Source organism: Thalassophryne amazonica, chromosome 14 (assembly GCF_902500255.1).
Source record: "Thalassophryne amazonica chromosome 14, fThaAma1.1, whole genome shotgun sequence".
NCBI classification, from domain to species: domain Eukaryota; kingdom Metazoa; phylum Chordata; class Actinopteri; order Batrachoidiformes; family Batrachoididae; genus Thalassophryne; species Thalassophryne amazonica.
The window spans coordinates 73,027,796-73,050,323 of NC_047116.1; the positions used below are offsets into that span (position 1 = coordinate 73,027,796).

Genomic DNA, 22,528 nt, shown 5'->3' on the forward strand with positions numbered 1-22,528 from the left:
CTCAGCCCCAACCAGTCCCAGCAGAAGACTGCCCCTCCCTGAGCCTGGTTCTGCTGGAGGTTTCTTCCTGTTAAAAGGGAGTTTTTCCTTCCCACTGTAGCCAAGTGCTTGCTCACAGGGGGTCGTTTTGACCATTGGGGTTTTACATAATTATTGTATGGCCTTGCCTTACAATATAAAGCGCCTTGGGGCAACTGTTTGTTGTGATTTGGCGCTATATAAAAAAAAATTGATTGATTGATTGATAAGGTAACATTAGTGCCTGGATTTGTAAACGAGTTGTTATTGCATGTGATTTGTGGACATATTGCACAGATTTGTGGACATGTTATTGCATGTTGCAACATATTGCAGATATGTTTGTGTACCATTCCTCCAATTCAAATGGAAGGAAGGTTTCCTACCATGAATTTGTCATTCTGTTTGTCCTGCATGTGCTTATAGAATTTTGCAAGGATTGGTTGATCCGTGTGCCAACGACTTGTGCTCTGTCACTTCTGACCCCAGGGAGATCTATGAGATTTTCAACATTATAGCTTTATGGCCCTGTCACACCTTGATGATTTAACCTACGTATGCAGGCCATTTTAAAAACTCTGGTGCATGCTGTCGTACGTTTAATAAATTAATGCAGCTGTCACACCTTGATGATTATCCAGCGTCTGCAGACAGATCAATTTACACCCAGTGGTTCTGGTCGGTACTGCACTGTGTGGTGCTCATCAGAAACAGAGTAATAAAACATTATTTTATTTTTTTTATCTTGGTGGACCATTTTCATTGTGTACAGAATGCTGATGAGTGTACAGGCTGTGATGAATGGAGGGCTGCACTCTTTAAAGCACAGGCTGCTTCCTAATCAGGTCATCACAGACCTGAATTATGAAACGCTGTGATGAATTAAACTTTTAAAGCGCCAGTCGACCACGATCAGGTCTGATCTGAAGGAAGTGCTGTGTGATCTGTTGGTGTGGTGATCACCTACCGCCACAACACTTTAAATGTTTAAACATTGCATTAATCAGGTGTGAGCACCCTGATCGATCAATCAGGTCATCTGATCATCACACCACAACAATGGCGAGCAAAGTTTAAATCATCACAGCACTTCCGTGTGTTCAGAGCATGACACCGGCATGAGACACCTGCAGCAAAAAAAAAACAAACAAAAAAAAAACAGAGGGACTTGCTTTAAAGTGCTACATTTCCAGCCACAAATTTAAGGATTTTCCAAGGTCATTTTTAAAAATCAGGAGCTTTATGTAGATTCATGTCCATCTGTGATTGATATGAATCCACACAAGAGGGTTAGATGGGTTTGCACAGCGCACACTCTGTCTTTCAGCACTGGTGTGCGCAAATAGTTGTAGCAACAGGTGTATGAGGCATTGGAGACAGCTATGAAATTACATGTTTTGCACACAATTCCTGCTTCATGCGCACTTTCTGCACAAATCAACCAAATTCGCACTATGTGTGAAGGGACCCTAACCCTCTGGAGTTAACTTACGTGCCTCTGTGTCAAAAGTCACATGACCTAATTAAGTAGACATAGCACACAATCTGCTCTACTCTGAGTCTCTGTTTGAATCCATGTTCAATGTGTGGAATTCAATCTGCACACCACTTTTTAAATTTTGTTAATAACATGAATCATGATTACTATTTTACATGAGTTTTTTCCTGGACAATATGCTCATATTTGCTGCGTGTTTGCAGACACCCGCAGCAAAAATAACTAATTTCCTCATTCTGATGGAGGAGAGAGAGGGCTGGAAAGAAATACGAGAAGGCAGGAGAAAAGGGTGTTATCATTGGTGGAAAACTCATGAGCTAACCAGTCACAACTACCAACCCCATGTGGGTTTCATGACAACCCAAAGACCCCACGTGGCTGTCCTGTGTGCGTGTGTGTGCATGCGTTTTTGCGATCAGGACTTTTCTTCCATCTCTCTCTGTCTACGACAGCAAATAAGTAAAAAAATACACAAATTTTTATTTATCACAGGTGCAAAATATATTACGTAATAAACAATGATCCCCAATTCACATAATTTGCTTGCTGAGAGAAGAAAATCGTGGTTTCGTGTGGAGCGAAAAAGCAGACAGCAATCAGGTTTTAAAGTTGCTTAGAGTGTGTTTTAGTGTATGGTGGAGTGTTTTAGCGTGTGTGGTATAGCTATTTTATTTATTTTGTGTGTATGAAATAATCAGGTATTTTGGAACAGCGCATCAAGTCTCTCTTTTTTTTGAACTGCATGAAGACGATTGAAGTACAGAGCGCATCATCAGAGTCTGAACCCCAGTGTGATCTGATGATGAAGTGGACTTTATTGTTCTGGTCTGGACGGACATGAGAGCAGGTGGATTCACCAACGTGCGCACAGATCAGCACAGTGGATCAAACTGTCTCTTTCCAGCTTCTCTGGCACACGGGCAGGCTGCTGCAGATGCACACTGTCCCAGCAGAAGCAGGCTCCAGGGGCAGACAACACATTAGTTCAGGTCAACCTGGTCTCACGGCAAGTTGTGATTCAGCAGCACGAAATATACATTAATCTATTGGTTTGTGATACTGTAATGAAAAGCGCCTCATTTTCATCACGGCAGCATGAATTCATTCTAATTCATTCTGTGATGGCTTCATGAAATTAAAAGTGAAGTGGGGGGTTCGGGTGGTTATGGTTAGGGTGAGGGGAAGGAGTAGGATTAGGTTATGGTTATGGTTAGGGTCGGGGGTAGGAGTAGGGTTAGTAATAGTGAGTTTAAAAAAAAACCTTGTCACGAAAATTTGACTCGTGACTGGAGGACGAAAAAAAAAAAGGTGAGACTGAGCTGTTCAGGTAGAGACTTTCTCCTCCCAAAGTCCAAAACACCTTTTTCTGTTTTTTTTTTTTTTTTTGACAAACGCAGTCAGGACAGTCTGTACCAACACCAATAAAAATGCTACAAAAACAAGGAATTAGGGAAAAATTCACATGGATATTGAGGTGGAATATCTGTACAAATTTTTGGAGCTTCTGATGTGCATTGAACAGGAATTGTTTTTCTGAATGGCATAAATAGAATTTGTGTGGCATCTTATTGCATGTAAATAGCCACAAAAATGCCTGAAGCATTTCCTGCATTTTAATGTGAATTGTTGTATATAACTTTGTTTATGCTACATTTTTACATATATTTTTGAAATTTACAATTTATATTTCCATTCTCAGTTATAAAAAATGGTTTGTTAAACATAATTCTGGTTTTCACAGTAAAAAAAAACAACAACTTTATTTTAATTTGAATGTCAGGTTTTGGGGTGAATTTAGGGTCACTGTTTTAATGCAGTATGTCAGAATGAAAGAAGGACTGTAAAGTCACACAGGTGAGGTTGTGCCAAAAAAAAAAAAAAAATGACACCAAACAAGGCCAGGTAAACAGTTTTTTAAGGTGCTTTTATGTTCACCCATATAATTGCAAACACGTGGGTGTGGTAATTGTTCATAATTGTGTCTCTGGTGTGCACATCACTCTGATGACTTCATGTTTTCACACTATTAGCGGTTCCCAGCATCACCGCTACGTCTCGGCAGTGGAACAATAGGTATAGAAATGTGCGTACTCCAGCCAGGATTTTTGTGTGATGCACCGGACATTTCCACAGTTATATAACTTTTGATACATCTGAACGTTGACGTGTAGACAGATGTACGCTGTCTTTTTGTGTGTACGCACACTTTGTACATGAGGCTGCTGATCATCCATGGCTTAAAAAACTGTATCCAATTGTATCAAATCCAAAGTGTGGCCTTTGTGATCCATGACACCTCTACATAAAGACATTTAAAGTGTTGTCCAATAACATTCTGTGAGTGTTTACACTAGTGTGGAATGCAGGGTGGCTGCCATCATTGTCTGAACGTGCTGCATATCAGTTGAATTGGAAACACACCCGGCGTGCTCTCTGTCCAACTCTATGCAAAGTTCCCCCTCTAAAGGCTTCAGTGACGTGATCGCGAAGGCATGCAAACATGGACCACAAGCTAAAACATCAACCTCCATGATCTGAAGTGCACCTCCCCCTCCCCCTGCCGCCCACTAGAACCATGGACGAGGGCACATAACAGTGCCAGTGATGTCACCATTAGCATCAACAAAATGTCAACTTTAAATGGCTCAGATGGTGTTTCACACACAGCAGCTTTGAAAAGAAAGCATGAGGCACATTCAGGAAAGACTGCCATGTCACACAAATGTGGTTTTAGCACACAAAACACGAAGAAAAGTAAGTCATTAAAGGGCATATCTCACTTCAGTCAACACTATCTTTTAAAACAGTTGCTGTATACACCAGATAATAAATCAATACTTCCAGGTCTTTAACTTGTGCGGGCCCTGATAAAGCTGATAAAAGTAAAATAAGCCAGACTGCTTCTGAAAAATGCACAATGGATTGGCAGCTATGTTGATCCATAATCGTGACGTAACATCAGGTGTTGACTATTAGCTGTGTCCACACTCCGCCTGTGTCCACTTCATGATTTACCGCAGGACACACAGTCAATCTGGGCTGCTTTTTGTCTACAAATGTAATATAGCTTTAACCCTCTGGGGTCCGAGGGCATTTTTTTGGACCATTTACTCGCCTGGCATAAATGTTTTATTATTGCCGTTAACAGCTCTCCCTGCATCCTACAATCAAGTTTTATGTCTCTTTTTTCAGGACAACCTGTGCTTTCAGAATATATATGTTTTTGTTGTGTTTTATAAGTGTAATAAAGGTTTACAATCAAAAATAGGCAAGGAAGAAATAAAGTGAAAAATAATTTTCCACACATTTATTCAAAACACACAGCAAACTATAATAAACAACTGTTTTGACACTTTATAAAGGCAATTTGAAGTCTTGTGTGAAAGACTGTACAACAAAAAGGTTCAAACAGTAAACACAAATGCACATTTTGAACAATATATACAAAATGGTCTATGCGTTTTGTTATTTTGATATGGTAAACAGTGCTTTACGCAGAGAAAGCAACAGAGGTATCCAGTAACATTCACATGCAAACTAGTGGAGCAATCCTGATTGTTACACACTCTTTGTTTGTCTGCTCCTCTGCTTTCACTTTTGCTGTGCGTAATGGCGCAGGGCGCACTGAGTATGTACTAGTATGTACTCATTGGAGCACCCAGGGGGCTATTCAAATGGGCCAACTAGTAACATATCACTCCTGAAAATGATCTTTGGCTTTTCACGTGAGGTAAATCTGCCCTACGATTGGATTTTGGAAAACCATGTGACGGTGAACCAATTCTGATTGGACACTCACATTGCGCACGACATCACACAGCTTCTATGAGGAGTACAAAGATGGCCAATGGTTGGCTCGAAAGTCAGTGGAGTTAACTTTTCAGCAAAAAAAAAAAAAAAAAAAGTAAGCTCCTATCTCATATCATTCAAAAGTTATTTATAATTGAGTAAACCTTGGTCTTAGCCATCGTATATGACAGCGTCAGCCCCAGAGGGTTAAATTGTGCGGGCCCTGATAAAGCTGATAAAAGTAAAATAAGCCAGATGTTGTGTGGGCCGCTGAAGAGGAGGTACTGCTGGCCCACCACCACCAGAGGGCGCCCTGCCTGGAGTGCGGGCTCCAGGCACCAGAGGGCGCTGCCGCATCATGGGAGTAATCTGGGTGACAGCTGTCACCCATCACCAAACACAGCTGTTTCCACTCAGCACCGAGGTATATCAGGAGGACGGCGTCTCCACCTCAGTGCCGAGATATCACCTAAGACCAAGGTAGTATTCTCTGCAGGTATACTTTGCATTATTACTTAAGACTGTCAAAACTGTTTTTCAGGACTGGTGACTACTAAGAACCTTATTCCTTGGATAAGTACTCACCTTCCTGCTGAACTTTGTCAAGAGGTGGAGGCGGCTTCTCCCCTCTCTGTAACTGGGTGTGTTCATCCACTCCTGTGTGTTGTTGCTCTCTCCTGCCAGCAGTACCGGATCCGACGAGCGGAGGCAGTGGCCACCTGGGAAGTCGGGACTTGGCGGTTCCAGTATTTCCAGGGTTCGGTGGCAGAGGAGATCTGGGTGGTTCCGGTTCGACTGAGACGGACGTCTCCTACCTTCGAGCCTGCCCACACGACACCAGCGGATTCGACCCTAAATTGTGTTTGTTGTATTACTCTTGCTTGTTCAGTAGTAAATCTTGTTATTTACTTTCTCCATTGTCCGTTCATTGCGCCCCCTGTTGTGGGTCCGTGTTCCAACACTTTCACAACACCAGACTGCTTCTGAAAAATACACAATGGATTGGCAGCTATGTTGATCCATAATCATGACGTAACATCAGGTGTTGACTATTAGCTGTGTCCACACTCCGCCTGTGTCCACTTCGTGATTTACCGCAGGACACACAGTCAATCTGGGCTGCTTTTTGTCTACAAATGTAATATAGCTTTAATATGGTTTTAATATAGCTTAAATTTTGCTTTTGAGTCAAACTTATATTTTGCAATCAACATACAGTATGTCTGTCTCTGCCTCTTTTTGACCCGCAGTCTATTCAGAGAAAAAGGAAACAAACAAACAAACAAACAAACATATAGCATATGTCTCAATGAGACTGAATAATGATTATGTAGGGCAGTTGCTTGTCAATAGACGGCACTGTTGTATTAATCGTGCCTTCAGGGGGATTGGTGGTTGTGGCCATTTGTCCTTACAGGCCACCATATGAGTACTTGAAGGTAGTTGGCTTCGCGCCAGTTTCTTTTAATGTTTTTTGTTACTTGAAAGGTAAGTACACTGTGGATTGCTCTCTCTGGTAATGTTGAATATTTGGACTAAAAATAGTTGCAACGTCATCCTGTATGAAAGGTTTGTGTGTGGAAAAGAAGATGAACTTTGGGGATGCATAACCGTAGTTAATTATATATATATATATTGATGCTTATGTCGCCTGTGAGGGTGGCCAGTTTTAGTTGTATGCACGTTAGCTTCCCAGTTTTAGTTATTAATGAGTTGGTGGAAAAACAGCAATCAAATGCAGTTGTTTGTTTTAAATAATGTTTTTTGTTACTTGAAAGGACTGAGTTATCAGCGAACTCATCTCAGTACAATTGTAAAATTAAACGGCGTGGTCAAAGCCTCGATTAAGTGCCACCGTGTGTCTGGCTCGTCCCTTTGCATTACACCCGCACAACAAAACCAAAATACAACGCAGAGTCTTCGGGTGCAGAGAGGCGCCATTGACAGTGCACGGGGCTGGGTTACAATTACACTCCGTGAAAGTGGTGTCTCTGATTTCACTCCTGCTGTGTTCGCACACAGAGCAATGTAGAATTATTGTTCCACTGTGTGACGCTGTCATTTGCCCACAGAAAAACAGCGTCCCTCCACCACATTCGCCAGCTCCTGGTATCTTAGATTAACTTAGCTATCACTTTAGCTCATCTTAGTCAAAAACACATACTGTTGAAGTTGTTCCACATCACATAAGTTTTTAAAAAAAATCTTTATTTAACCAGGTTTGTCCAATTGAGGTCGAGACCTCTTTTACAAGGGAGACCTTGACAATTACAAAGTTTCCAATTCACCTAACCTGCATGTCTTTAAATGTGGGAGGAAACCAGAGGAAACACGGGAAGAACATGCAAACTCTACACAGAAAGGCCACAGGTGGGAATCGAACCCTTGACCTTCTTGCTGTGAGGCAACAGGGCTAACCACTAAGCCACCGCTGTGCTGTTCTGTTAACAGCAGTCACTCATCGTCACATTCTGTCCCACTCCGTGATCACAGATGCTGCATCCTCGCCGGCGTCCCATACATAGCAGTTTTGCTTAGCATGGCGCAATGCGACACAGCGACACAAACCACAAACACATCTGGTTCCACACGAGAAGAAACACACTTCATTCGAGTTCTCCAGGCCACACCAAGGGAAAGGATAAATTCCGAGGTTAGATTCATGTTTTGAAGACCATCCTCACGTTGTGCTCGGCTTCATTTCTGCAGTCTGTCTGAGAGCCACTCAAACAAAAAAAGCTCTCAGTTTCCTCCTCACTAACAAACATCACTCGTCGTGTAACCACATCCTTGTAAACCACACATTAAACCAATTTAATTAGGGGCATTATCTAACATGATGTCATCAAAGTCCACATTCCTCACAGGTTCATGTTTCTGAGGGTTTAACAGCAGCAGCTGAAATCAGCCTAAATTGTCCATGTCTATGACTTAATTTCTCAGGGAATCTGGCACCAAAAATAAAATGCAATACACCAATATTTTCATAATTACGTCTGCCAAGGACGTAATAAAATAATCAGTTTTATTTATTTATTTATTTGTCTGTCTGTTAGCAGGATTACATCAAAACTATTGGGCAGATTTTGATGAAATGACAGATATTAGGCCATGGAAGACTCCATTAAACTTTGGAGGTGATCCGGTGTCACAGACCGAGCGGTCCCCCCTAAATATTGGTCCGCCCTGCCTCCACTGCGTTTGTGTTATTTTGGAGAGTCAGCAGCTCGTCTGAGAAAGAGTCTCTTCACCCAAAGTGATCAAATGGATTAATGGGATTATTAACCATCAGATGACAAGATGACAAACCACTTAAATAATTCTAAAGTCAGTTTTAAGCACAAACGAGGCGATATTCGGTGAAGCTTTGAAGCATGCACAGTGAAGGCAGGGCGGACCGATTTTTAGGGGGGACTGTTCGGTCTGCGACATTGGATCTGGATTCTGGATGAAGATTTCACTTTATATATATTCTTTGAAGGATTACGTCAAAACTACTTTACAGAATCAGAATAAGAATCAGAATAGCCTTTATTTGCCAAGTATCTACAAGAATGCAAGGAATTTGACTCCGGTTTGAACTGTACTCTCTCTGTACGAGCATGTATACATGTATACACACACAAAACACTAAATAATTCACAATAAAATGTGCTAATAAATTGTGCAATAAAAAAGAATGTGTGCAAAGGAGTAGGGCTGAAATGATTAATCGAGTAACTCGAATAATTCGATTACAAAAAATGTTTGAGGCAAATTCTGTGCCTCGAAGCTTCGTTTAACGTTGTAGTACATATGCCAGGACTGCATGTGGCGCTGCAACGTCCGCAGGAAAAAAAAAAACAGAAGAAGACTGGAGCATAACAGCTAATCAAATTAGCAACGATAGCTACCGCTTTCCAACGTGACACACAGAGTAAAATAAAGGCTTTTAAGAGAAAGATGGTCCACGCTGATCATCACTTACTGTGCATTTAAAGTGAAGCAGTGTGTTTGTGTATTTTTAAAAAACACACGGTCTGCTCTACGTGGGGAGGGACTATTGACCTGGCGGCCGGCTGCTTGCTGTCTCTGTGCCCGGTGTGAGGGGCTGTCAGACCGGACGAGTCACAGCTCTGTCCCCGGCTACACTGACAAACAGCAGAAGTCCACTCTTTCTTCTGTGTTTCCCTCAGACTCACACTGAGTGTTTGACTTTTTAATTTTTGCTTTTTTGGGCAACACACACTTCACGAACACGGTAACTTAAATAAAATAATAATAATTAAAAAAAAAACTGACTGCGAGGCTGCATGTTCAACCTCCAGCTGAAATGCATCTGCTGAATTGCACAGAAAGAGGGATTAAAAAAAAATCACGCAGGGACCCAGTCCATCAACCTTTATAAAAAAAAAAATTGTTACATTTTACAAGTAGGAGAAAACAAAACAGAAAGCCACATCCCATCGCCATTTTCCTGGTTCTCTCCCTCAGCCCCAACCAGTCCCAGCAGAAGACTGCCCCTCCCTGAGCCTGGTTCTGCTGGAGGTTTCTTCCTGTTAAAAGGGAGTTTTTCCTTCCCACTGTAGCCAAGTGCTTGCTCACAGGGGGTCGTTTTGACCGTTGGGGTTTTACATCATTATTGTATGGCCTTGCCTTACAATATAAAGCGCCTTGGGGCAACTGTTTGTTGTGATTTGGCGCTATATAAAAAAAATTGATTGATTGATTGATTGATTTCAGCAAAATGCCAACACTTTGGCTCAGTGGCATTGTGTCATTGCTTACGGAGAGCTCTGGACTATTGATGTTGTTTAAAAACGCATAAGTACTTTTTATCCGATTACTCGATTAATCGCCAGAATAATCAATAGAATACTCGATTACTAAAATAATCGATAGCTGCAGCCCTACAAAGAAGAACGACAAAGAGATTGAAGCTGTACATGACGCATATGAAGTAGTATATGAATTATGAATTATCAAATTTGTGCTACAGATAGATATCAGGGCATGGAAGACTTCACTGAATTTTGGAGGTGATCCAAATTTTGGATCAAGATTTCACTTTATACGTATATTCTTTGAAGGATTACATCAAAACAACTTCACGGATTCTCACCAAATTTGCACCACAGATAGATATCAGGGCATGGAAGACTGCACTGAATTTTGGAGGTGATCTGGATCCAGATTGGCAGACGTCAGTAATCTCTGATTGCTCTTGTTCTGTATTTATTTAGAATGGTCAGCTCATTTGACATTTCATTTACTAGTGATGTGCACTTTAAACTCACTTGAGTAATATAAATCTCACCAGTATGATGCTCATTTTTAAGAGTGGCTTGATTATTTATTTAATTATTTGTTTATTTATTTTAACGAAGCTGTCATCAAATAGAACAAGATGAAGTGGAGGAGAATGAGAAAAGAGAGCCGCCAAAAGAGATGACGTCTATGCAAGTAGAAGGAGAAGGACAGCAAAATTCCAGCTCAGTATTTTCCGTGCAATAATGGGGGAAGCATACGATTAATGGAGTCTGTGAATCCGTGAGTTAGTCAGTGGGTCTGCAAAATATCCATTAAAAACTACTGCATATTCAGCTCTGAAATTTTGGCTTCTAACACCTACAGGTGAGGACCAGTGAACTGCAGTTCAGCTTAGGAATTGTACAAATAATATGGAATACCTTTCAATATGATTGGAGCATTTTTAAATTTTGACCCCTGTGTAATACTTCAATTGACCCCTTCTTGGCCGCCTATTGAAAGTTCACATGGGTACCCGGCATTTTTAAAAGAGTAATGTCTAAGGAGTATGTGTGCCAAATTTGGTGCTTGCATCACCATTTGAAGCATTTTTTTCAGTTATCCGCTGCACTACAACTTAAAACTGTTGTGTGTTGGGGGGGTTTGGCTGGACATTTTGGTGTTCTTTTCTTTTCTTTGCTCTCCAGGTGGTATGCAAACTGATATGTTGTCTGTGGAGAGGGTGCTGGCAGAAGAGTCCTTCACCCTCATCAACGTGATATGCAGCACCTGTGGATGATGCTCACGTGCAACCTTAAAGACTTTCAGCTGAAGCAGATAATGAGATGGCGTTCTGCATTTAAGCCATGTGTGATTCAAGCAGAATTGCTGGGAACTCGACCTTGTGATGTTCATTTGTGAGACGCTGAGGACCGCGCCTGGGTTTGACACATCGTGCCTGTGAAGGAGGATGGGTGAGGGACACATGCTGTCAGCACACATCAGAGGTGATTTGATTGTCTGAATAATTGTTAACAGTAATTTGGTATTTTGTTACACAGTATATGTGAATATTGACGAGAGTTGTGCAGCTTGCTTCTCAGGGCCGTGGCGTGCGGACAGATGATCCTCCACCTGTTGTGAGAAGCTGCTCATTTACATAAAGCTTAAATTCAGACCTGAATGTGTTGCTGATAGTGTGTGCCTTTGAAGGATATTAGTTGTAGCTGCTGACTTACCTCACCTTTTCTATCCTTCACAGAGTCAGTTTGTCGTGTCCACCTGGGGGGTGTTTGGCGGTGAACGTGGGTCCAGAGGCGCCGGGCTTGGATCCCTTTGGGCGCTGGAGAGCGCGCCGTCCTTCACTCCGCCAGACAGACGCGTTTTATGTTTGTACACCGAGTATTGCACAAAAGGGGGAAAATAAATAGTTTTGTTATTGGAACCGCTTTCTGGTTTATTTTAGCGCTGGGTTCAGTCAGACGCAGGTCCGCTCCTCAACCCGCGTCGACACATAACAAAAACTACCAAACAAGAAGTTAAAGTCAGTCTGTGTCATCAGCCCAGTCGCACGTTTTTTTTTTTCGTGCTCCCGTGACGAAATGAGTCAAATTTTTGTGACGGGTTTTTTTTTTAACTCACTATTCCTAACCCTACTCCTACCCCCGACCCTAACCTTAACCATAATCTAATCCTACTCTTTCCCCCCACCCTAAGCATAACCACCCCAACCCCCCCCCCCCCCCCCCGCTTCACTTTTAATTTTGTGCAGCCATCACGGAATGAATTAGAATGAATTTGTGCTGCCGTGATGAAAATGAAGCACTTTTCGTCACAATATCACAAACCAATAGATTAATGTATATTTCGTGATCATATTTTCCTGATCGGAGCAACCGGAGGTTTAAAAGTTTAACGAGTCACAGCGCTTCATTCACGGCAGCCTTTACCACAGCCAGACTCAGCAGCATCTAGACACAATGAAAATGACCCACCAAGACAAATAATAATAATAATAATAATAATAATAATGTTAAATGACTCTGTTTTTGAGCCGCACCACACCTGCAGCAGAGAACAGAGCGCACTTCCACAGAGGCAGGAAATACAGGAAATATCAGCTTTGGCTACATAACTGTAAAACCTCATGACACAGCCCACTGTTTTCCAAGTGCAGTGATGTGTTCTGCACAGCCGACAGGAGTGCACTGGTTCAGTAGCGGCAAGGTACATGTGACTGTGTGCACACATTAAAAAGCAAACACACGCAGCTGCAAGTATGAAGCGAACACTGAAAAAGGCTGAGTACACGCGCATTTTGGACATATTTAAATGAAACACAATGCTGCAATACGCAGCTCTACGAATATGCCAATGTGAAAGGGACTTTTGCTTGTTGTTGGAAAATTTGAACAATCCCTTTCTTTAACATTGAACAATTTTTTTCCAAAATTCATAACTTCTTCATAAATTTCTTTCATATTTGAAAGAAAGGATAGTATCCTTTATCGACTGACAAAGGCTGCTCTGGATCTAATCCAGATTACAGATTTGTAGCCATTTAAATTTAACATTGAAAACCCCATTTAATGTATATTTTACATTATATCTTAAACATGCCCCAATTACTCTCATATTTGAACGTGAGGTGCAGACTGGCTCTCACTATTGGCCTGACAAAGTTAGATCTGCATCTTATGTGTATTGCGGATTTAGCGGATATTTGATTGAAAAGCCCTTTGAATCTATATTTTGTATTATAATTTAGACATTTAGCTTGTGAAAAGTCACTTCTACCAGGACCTTGACCTTGAAATTTTTTCCAGTGTAAAAAAATTGGTGGAATTGGAAACTAGTATAGGCGGCGGTTTGAGCGTGGTGCCTGAGTTTCACCATGTTTTCCCATTGTATAGACTGTTTACAGTGCATCCAAGTATTCACAGCCCTTCAGTTTTTCCACATTTTCTTATGCTACAGTCCTATGCCAAGATGGGGTAAATTCATTTTTCCTCAAAATTCTACTCACAACACCCCATAATTTTATGAAAAAGGTTTCTTTTTTTTAATTTTTGCAAATTTATTAAAAATAAAAAACTGAGAAATCTGAGAAATGTACATCTCTCCAGAGATGTTCAGTGGGATTTAGGTCTGGACTCTGGCTGGGCCACTCAAGGCCATTCACAGAGTTGTCCTGAAGCCACACATTTGATATCTTGACTGTGTGCTTGGTGTCATTGTCCTGCTGAAAGATGACCCGTCACCACAGTCTGAGGTTAAGACCACTCTGGAGCAGGTTTTCATCCAGGATGTCTCTGTACATTGCTGCATTTATCTTTTGCTCCATCTGGGCTAGTTTCTCAGTTCCTGCCACTGAAAAACATCCCCACAGCATGATGCTGCCACCACCATGCTTCACTGTAGGAATGGTATTGGCTAGGTGATAAGAGAATTTTGTCTCTCATGGCCCGAGTCCTTCAGGTGCCTTTTGGCAAATGCTGTATGCCTTTTACTAAGAAGTGGCTTCTGTCTGTCCACTCTACCATACAGGCCTGATTGTTGTTTTGCTGTAGTTACACAGTAAAATCACCAGTGTAAAATTAACACTGACAGTGTTGAATTAATATTGCCAGTGTACATATGGCCCTACTCTAGTCAGAGTGGGACCATATGTTCACTGTCAGTGTTAATTTAACACGAGTGATTTTACTGTGTATGGTTGTCTTTCTGGAAGGTTCTCCTCTCTCCACAGAGGAATGCTGAAGCTCTAACAGAATGACCATCAGGTTCTCCCTGACTAAGGCCCTTCTCCCCAATCACTCAGTTTAGATGGGCAGCCAGCTCTAGGAAGATTCCTGGTGGATCCAAAGTTTTTCCATTTATGGATGATGGAGGCTGCTGTGCTCATATTTCTGTACTCTTCCTCAGATTTGTGCCACAAGACAATCCTGTCTCGGAGGTCTACAGACAATTCTTTGAGTTCATGCTTAGGGATGAGTATTGGAAACCGGTTCCTGTTAAGAATCAATAAGAAATGATTTGATCCGCTGACATCAATAACCTTTTTGCTTAACAATGCCCTTACAGATTCAATTACGCCACACATTCACATTACGCCAGAGCGGCCGTTGCTTTTGAGGGTGTGTATCGGGAAAATGATCATTTCTCTATGTTGTTTGAAGCAGTGGGTCGCAGTGCTGCTTTGCTGCTTCTCAGAAGCAACATGTCTGTAATTTCTTCATTAACCTCAAAGTCATTTAAAGATGTCAATTGTGAGTCACTTTTGTGCTGATTAAAGTCACTAACTGGGGCTCTTGTCTTGTTATGGGCAAGAAATGAGAATCATCCTCCACATCAGAGTATTTTTTCATTTTGTTTCGTGGGACAGCGCATGTGATGGTTCTCTGGCTAGCGTGAGCTGAACCTACTTCGCCGGTTCGTAAACTGAAGTTACTGTCCCTCAGGTAAAATAAATAATAATAATAATAATAATAATAATAATAATATCATCTCTTTTGTGGGACTGACTACGTGGCTCCAAATATTGGAAAGATAGATTCCAGTTGGAATTAATAACAGACAACAAACTAGAACTGACCACTACAACTTCTATTTATGTCCAGAGATCAAGGATCCAGTTACCAATTTCATATTTATTTACTTTAAGACTCAATAAAATGCTGTTAACATAGAAAACCTGTAAAGCCTACTTTTAGTACACTGAAAATTCACAGGCGGTATTGATAAGGGAATCATAAAACATCAGATTGATAAATGGAATCGATAATGGTATTGATATCAACAAAATCTTATCAGTACCCATCCCTATTCATACTTGGTTTGTGCTCTGATATGCACTGTCAACTGTGGGAACTTATATGTAGACGGATGTGTGCCTTTCCAAATAATGTCCAATCAACTGAATTTACCCCAGGTGGACTCCAATTAAGCTGTAGAAACATCTCAAGGATGATTATTGGAAACAGGATTCACCTGATTTGAAATTTGAGCTTCATGGCAGTCTGTGAATACTTATATACATGTGATATCTTTTTTTTTTCATAAATTTGCAAAAATAAAAAAAAAACTTTTTCACATTGTCATGGGGTATTGTGTGTAGAATTCTGAGGGAAAAATGAATTTCAGTCATTTTGGAATAAGGCTGTAACATAACAAAAATGTGGAAAAAGTGCAGCGTTGTGAATACTTTGCACATGCACTGTATATGGGTGTGTTTGAGCTTTGAATAAAAATGTTGAAATGCTGAAATTAGTTCAGCAGGTGACACAGTGTATGCAAACATATGGCCAGGACAGTATAAAGTCAGACTAAAGCATAGCCACTCAGAATATCTCCTCCACAGGTTTTGTGCTCAGTGGAGACTGTGTTAATGCAGTCTCAGGCATCACTGCAACATATAATGTTTGTTCAGTGAGCATTAGAAATAGTCTGACATATTGCACACTGTAGCTGTATTACGGTGGATATGTATGCGTGTCATCACTTGACAGACACATTACCAAACTCAATAGAGCTCCAACCAAATCAGACATTTTGTGTAAATGAGTTTCTTGTTGCACACATTTCCTCTTTGATTTCTTCCCTGTTCCTTGTAAATGTCTTGTGAAATGCCCTGATGCAATCCCTGCCTGTTGGAAACACACACATCACTTACCAAATACAAATGCTGAAGGTTTGTGTCCCACAAGCACAACACACAGAATCAATAATAACATGTCTTGTGTAATTTATTCTGCTTTTTCAGCTCACACTCATCACCAGCAGGGCCCATTCTTCAGCAATCTGTTTTAAAAGTCACTCGTCAATTTGCATTTCTGTGTGTGCTTTTATTTGTGTCTATGAGTATTTGTGTCCATGTCTGTGCGTGTGTGTGTTTGTGTGTGTTTATGTCCATACATGTGTGTTTGTTTGTATCTATGAGTATTTGTGTCCATGTCTGTGCGTGTGTGTGTTTGTTTGTGTGTGTTTATGTCCATACATGTGTATTTGTTTGTATCTATGAGTATTTGTGTCCATGTCTGTGCGTGTGTGTGTTTGTTTGTGTGTGTTTATCTCCATACATGTGTGTTTGTTTGTGTCTATGAGTATTTGTGTCCATGTCTGCGCGTGTGTGTTTGTGTGTTTATGTTCATACGTGTGTGTTTGTTTGTGTCTATGAGTATTTGTGTCCATGTCTGTGTGTGTGTCTTTGTTTGTGTGTTTATGTCCATACATGTGTGTGTATTTGTGTCCATGTCTGCCTCTCTGTGTGTTTGTTTGTGTTTGTGTGTGTTTATGTCCATGCGGGTGTGTTTGTGGGTGTCTGTGTGTATTTGTGTCCATGTCTGCATGTGTGTGTGTTTGTGTGTGTTCATGTCCATACGTGTTTGTTTGTTTGTTGGTGTCTGTGTGTATTTGTGTCCATGTCTGTATGTGTGTGTGTTTGTTAGTGTTGTGTGTGTTTATGTCCATACGTGTGTATTTGTGTCCATGTCTGTGTGTTTGTGTCCATATGTGTGTTTCTCTGTGTGCACACCTGTTTGTGTTTGTGTGTGTTACTGTGTGTGTGTTTACATGTCTCTGTGTCTGTGTGTGTCTCTGTGTCTTCCCTGCTTTTTTTTTTTTTTTTACAAAGAAATATAAATTTCTTATAAATAATCTAAAGAAAGATAGAGTACTGTATATATAGTTCAAATTCAAAACACAAAACAAAACAATGAAAACAATAGTTTATAGTACTGTAGTTTACATACATGGTACAGTAGCATCAGAATGATATTACACTGGACAGTACTATCAACTGTGTGGTGGCTGAGGTTTGGATGGACCCTTTGTCCAGCTTCCCTCAGTGTGAGGCCATGGTTGATCACATGGTCCACCAAAGTTGCTCACATTTCATCTGAAACATTTCTCCTTCTTGTTCTTCTTTGTCCTTGTCCACGTATCTGTCTTTGTCTTCCTTGTCCTCTGTCTCTTTCTTTGGGTCTTATCGCCTCCATGATTGCAGATTTGAATAAATGTCTTACCTGAGCTGTATTTGTAGTGCCAAAGGTCAGACTAATTGGTGGTGAGTTTTCTGTGTGAGTGGTTTCAGGTGTGTGCATAAGTATTTCCAGTGACGTGCTGTCCGGGGAGGCAGGTGAGGCACAGCTTCACCTGCCATCATGGAAAGAAAAAAAAAATGTCAAATGAAAAAATAAATTAAATAGTTATATGTATCCAGTGATTGGTACAATAAAGTTATTTTCCTTTTAATTTAACCAGTTTTAGATTATTTTTATTCAAAATTGCTGAATTTTCATTTTTGCCATTCAAATACTGAGAAGAGACATACGGTGAGGCAACAGCCCGCTGTGCCTCACCTTAGATTGCGCAATCACTGGGCTAACTGCTGGTATGCTGTGCATTGAGACTGTATTACTGTCTCTCTGTATGTCGCCATTAAAATGGTCAAACACTTTTGTTATATAAACTTAAATTCCATAGTTTAGCTTATGTACATAATGTACAGTGTTATTTGTCAACAGCTGTATGTGTATGTAATGCCAGAGCTAAAAGGTTTGCTTCAGACAACAGAAAACCTGCTTTTTTCAAATGGAGTGGGACACACGTGTGGATGTCCAGCAAGAACTGCCTTTTTCTGCCTCCTTTTCTCAACTTGTGACAATGTCTAGCCTCAGATGGGATATTGGAGGCTAAAGAATTTACAAAGAAGTCTCATCAAACACGAACGGTCGACCGCTCACATTCAAAGCCAGAAAAGGCTCAAAACATGCAGTCAGAACAGGACTGATGAAGGACAACTTTATGACACAGAGAGACTTTTAAAACTGAAGAAAGATAAGGTAAACTTGCACAAGCAAGTCATTGATGCTTTTGTTCAGAAGGAGCGGCACATGGACTTCATTTACACTTTTTGCCAACTGCTTACACCCTAAAAGTGAATGCTTAGACTAAAACTTCAAATTCCAAACTTCTTGTAACAGCAGCTAAAACACAACGTGACAATACCTTAAACACATTTTCTGCTTTGCACTTTGCTTGCAATTCTTCAACACAGTTGTTGCAGAACATTACACACAGTTTCCTACAGTAGACACTGAACTCAAAGATAAAATACCTTGTCATCATTGGGAAAACACTTTTAGTAAAATTGTAAAACACATCTGGTAATTGGAAATACTTATGCATATATCTGAAAACACACAGAAAACCCACCACCAATCAGTCTGACATTTGGTACTACAAATAGAGCTCAGGTAAGACATTTTGTCAAATCTGCAAACAAGGAGGTGATAAGACCTAGAGAAAGAGGACAAGGAAGACAAACACAGAGAGATACTTGGACAAGGATAATGACAAAGAAGACCAAGGAGGAGAAATGTTTCAGATGAAATTTGAGCAACTTTGGTGGACCATGTGATCAACCACGGGCTCACACTGAGGGAAGCTGGACAAAGTGTTGACCCAAACCTCAGCCACCACACAGTGGGTAGTACCAGAGCTCTCAAGTTGAGATACACTCAAGGAGTTATTTTCTGCTGAATCTTGTCTTGCGGGTCATTGTGATGAAATGCTGGAGATTGTCATGCATCAGCATGAGAGCATGACAACATGTTGAGTCTCATGTCGAATACTTGAGACCTGACAAGACCACTTGAAAGTGTGAGTCTCAGTCCAAATGCGTGAGACGTAAGAGCTCTGTAGTACTTTCAAATGCAATCATCATTCATCGGTGTGTGAGTGTGTCTGTGTGAATGCAAAGCATCACTGTAAAGCACTTTGAGCCTCTGATATAGATGGAAAAGCACTTAATAAATGCAGTCCATTTACCATTCTGACATTACTGTTTTGTGTTTTGAATTTGAACTGAACAGTACTTTGTCTTTAGGTATTTGTAAGAAATTTCTTTCTTTGTAAAAAAATAAAAAATAAAAAAAATAAAACAGGGAAATAACACTTTTGTTGCTAACTACTGTAACTTATAGCTCTTGTTTGAGAAAAAGGAAATAAAAATATGTTGACTTCAGTGTTTTGTGTAAAACCCATCAGTGTGTTGCTGTTGATTTGAAAGTGTTTTAAGATGGTGCATGTGTGTATCATTTTGTTGCTAGAATGACACTTTTAGAAGAGATTAGGTTTTTACTGTAGGGTTTCATTTTGAGAAAGCTGTGAGGGGTTTTACACAGCCCAGTCTCACGGTTTTTTTTGTGCTCCCGTGACGAAATGAGTCAAATTTTCGTGACGGGGTTTTTTTAAACTCACTATTCCGAACCCTACTCCTACCCCCGACCATAACCTTAACCATGACCTAATCTTACTCTTTCCCTCTGCACGTCACTGAGTGTTTCCAATTACCAGATGTGTTTTGCATTTTTATTAAAAGTGTTTTTCCAGTGATAACAAGGTATTTTGTCTTTGAGTTCAGTGTCTACTGTAGGAAACTGTGTGTAATGTTCTGCAACAACTGTGTTGAAGAATTGCAAAGCAGAAAATGTGTTTAAGGTATTGTCACATTGGGCCTCATGTATCAACGTTGCGTACAGCGATATTTGAGCGTATATGGGGTGTACGCCAAAACGGCTGCGCTACTTGGCATTTATCAATGTGGTCGTTGGCATACGCTGTGCTGAAAATATACATACCAGGTCGAGAGGTGGTGTAAATTATACACCAAAATAAACCAGCACTGGAATCCACATAAAAATGAAGATGATCAACATGATAAACAGTGCCATTATACAAATCAATGCATATGTTACATAAATAACACTTTCCTGATTATACTACATAATAATCAATACAAATCCCACCTTTGAGGGATTGTTATGGAGTACGATCCGTGGCGCTGACTGCAAAGACAGCGCTGCACGCCCTTTTCTCCAGACTTCGAGCCTGGAGCCAGAGCAGCGCTGAGCTTAACTTCATGTGGTGTGATCGTTTTAGACTATGAAATTGATAACAACTGTAGTTCCGTCATTCCCTTAATTCGCCCGTGCTGCAACCAGGTTTTGTCATCTCCATTCGGTTGTCACAATAAAATAAATACAGAAATACATTTAAAAAATAAAGAAATCTTACAGATTAGGCGTGTCTTATTAATTGAGCGAGCAAATATCCACATGTCAAGAATTATTGACATGTGAAAAGAGAATACAGTGGTCCCTCGCTATAACGCTGTTCATCTGTCGTGGCCTCGGAGTCTCGCAGAGTATTTAGTCCAATTTTGCATGCCTTTGTTTTTTTACAGTGTTCTGTGTTCTGCGTATCTGTTTATAAGAATCTTGTCGCCCAGAAGGGAAGAGAGCGCCAACAACTACTCATAACTGTGTTTGTCACACGGAAACACACACCTGCTGCAGCGAGGTGTGAGTGGGAAAAGGCGCAGCGTCAGGACGCAGAGGCCCGATCTGTGACATACTGGTCAGTCACTATTAATAATTTCTTATGTGTCCGACCTCGTTCGTTGATCGTTAAAATTAATTTGTTAGTTCTAAATGCCATCATAATTATTTATAGGAAAACGTTCTATTTTTATTTCTCAAACAAATGTTTGGGCCTGAAAACAGTTTGGTATTATTTTCCTACTAAGGTTTGAACTTTGAGAGTGTTTACACACGAGAGAAAAGTGAGAAAATGTTCATGCCTGATTGAGAAAGTGTATAAACTGTGTAGTGAGGGGTTTTACAGCTTTGAAACATCTATAATAATTGTAAAAAATAACGCTGACTACGTCGCGGTTTCGCGTATTACGGGCTATTTTTTAGAACGTAACTCCAGCGATTAATGAGGGACCACTGTAACACTTTATTGATTATATACTACAAAACAATTGATACGACGGCCGCTTTTAACGCTCTATTGGCACGCGTCGTGATTGGTGGAGTTCTTTTCCGGCTTCAGTGTCGTAAAATGAGGGTGTGTCTGAAGCGGAGTCTGAATATTTATGGGCGTGTTTATTATAATTACGATCGTTTCCACCTGCCACATTTATCAAGATCACGTCAGGCGTACGCCAGAAATGGGCAGGTGCGCACTGCTTGATACATGTCACAGCGATTTTGGTGTATTTCAAGTTTACGCCGTAAATTTATGCCACAAGTGCGCAACATTGATACATGAGGCCCAATGTGTTTTAGCTGCTGTTACAAGAAGTTTTGGATTTGAAGTTTTACTGCTTTTTGGGTGTAAGTAGTTGACAAAAACTATAGCAGGGGTGACAGTATTTTGTGTGTTTGTGTTTCTCTGTGTGTTTTAACCCATGTTCAATTCAAATCAGTGTATTTGCACAGTTCCAAATCACAACACAGGATGTCTCACGGCGCTTCACAAGACCAGGGTCCAAATAAGAACTGACCCGACTCAGGTGGGTGACCATCCATTCTGGAAACCACAACAGATTTAAACATCAACAGAAGCAACACAAAACACAAGAGAGTTGTTGCAGCTAACGCAGTGCAAGTAAAACTGATGAAACAAAAAAAAAATAACATGTAGTAACAATAAAATTCAAACAATTAAACCAAGGACTAAAATAACAAATCAGTACCACTGAGTCAGTGTCAGTCCATGTGTTTCTGTGTGTGTTTTTATCTGTTTGTGTGTGTGTGTGTGTGTAGGATTATGTGTGGTTCTGATTTATGGAATAAATGAGAAAGAGAATAACTGAGATGACAGTGTGTGTGTGTGTGCAGGGCTGTGTGTGTTTCTGATTTATGGAATAAATGAGAAAGAGAATAACTGAGATGACAGTGTGTGTGTGTGTGTGTGTGTGTGTGTGTGTGTGTGTGTGTGTGTGTGTGTGTGTGTGTGTGTGTGTGTGTGTGTGTGTGTGTAGGGTTGTATGTGGTTCTGATTTATGGAATAAATGAGAAAGACATTAACTGAGATGGCAGTGTCTGTGTGTGTGTTTGTATGTGGTGTGTGTATGTCTGTGTGTAGGATCATGTGTGTTTCTGATTTATGGAATAAATGAGAAAGAGAATAACTGAAATGACA

At 40.6% G+C, this 22,528-nt stretch overlaps 1 protein-coding gene and 1 long non-coding RNA gene across 4 annotated transcripts in view; one reads left to right on the forward strand and one right to left on the reverse strand.

Annotated features, from left to right (window-relative positions):
* sema5ba (sema domain, seven thrombospondin repeats (type 1 and type 1-like), transmembrane domain (TM) and short cytoplasmic domain, (semaphorin) 5Ba) overlaps positions 1 to 22,528 on the forward strand; it is a 945,671-nt gene that overhangs the window by 56,243 nt on the left and 866,900 nt on the right. The window lies entirely within an intron of this gene.
* Positions 594 to 18,439, reverse strand: LOC117524125. The gene is made up of 3 exons (XR_004564721.1): positions 18,427 to 18,439; positions 5,333 to 5,339; positions 594 to 708 (listed from the first exon to the last, which is right to left on the reverse strand). It is a non-coding gene; the product is annotated as an uncharacterized LOC117524125 (long non-coding RNA).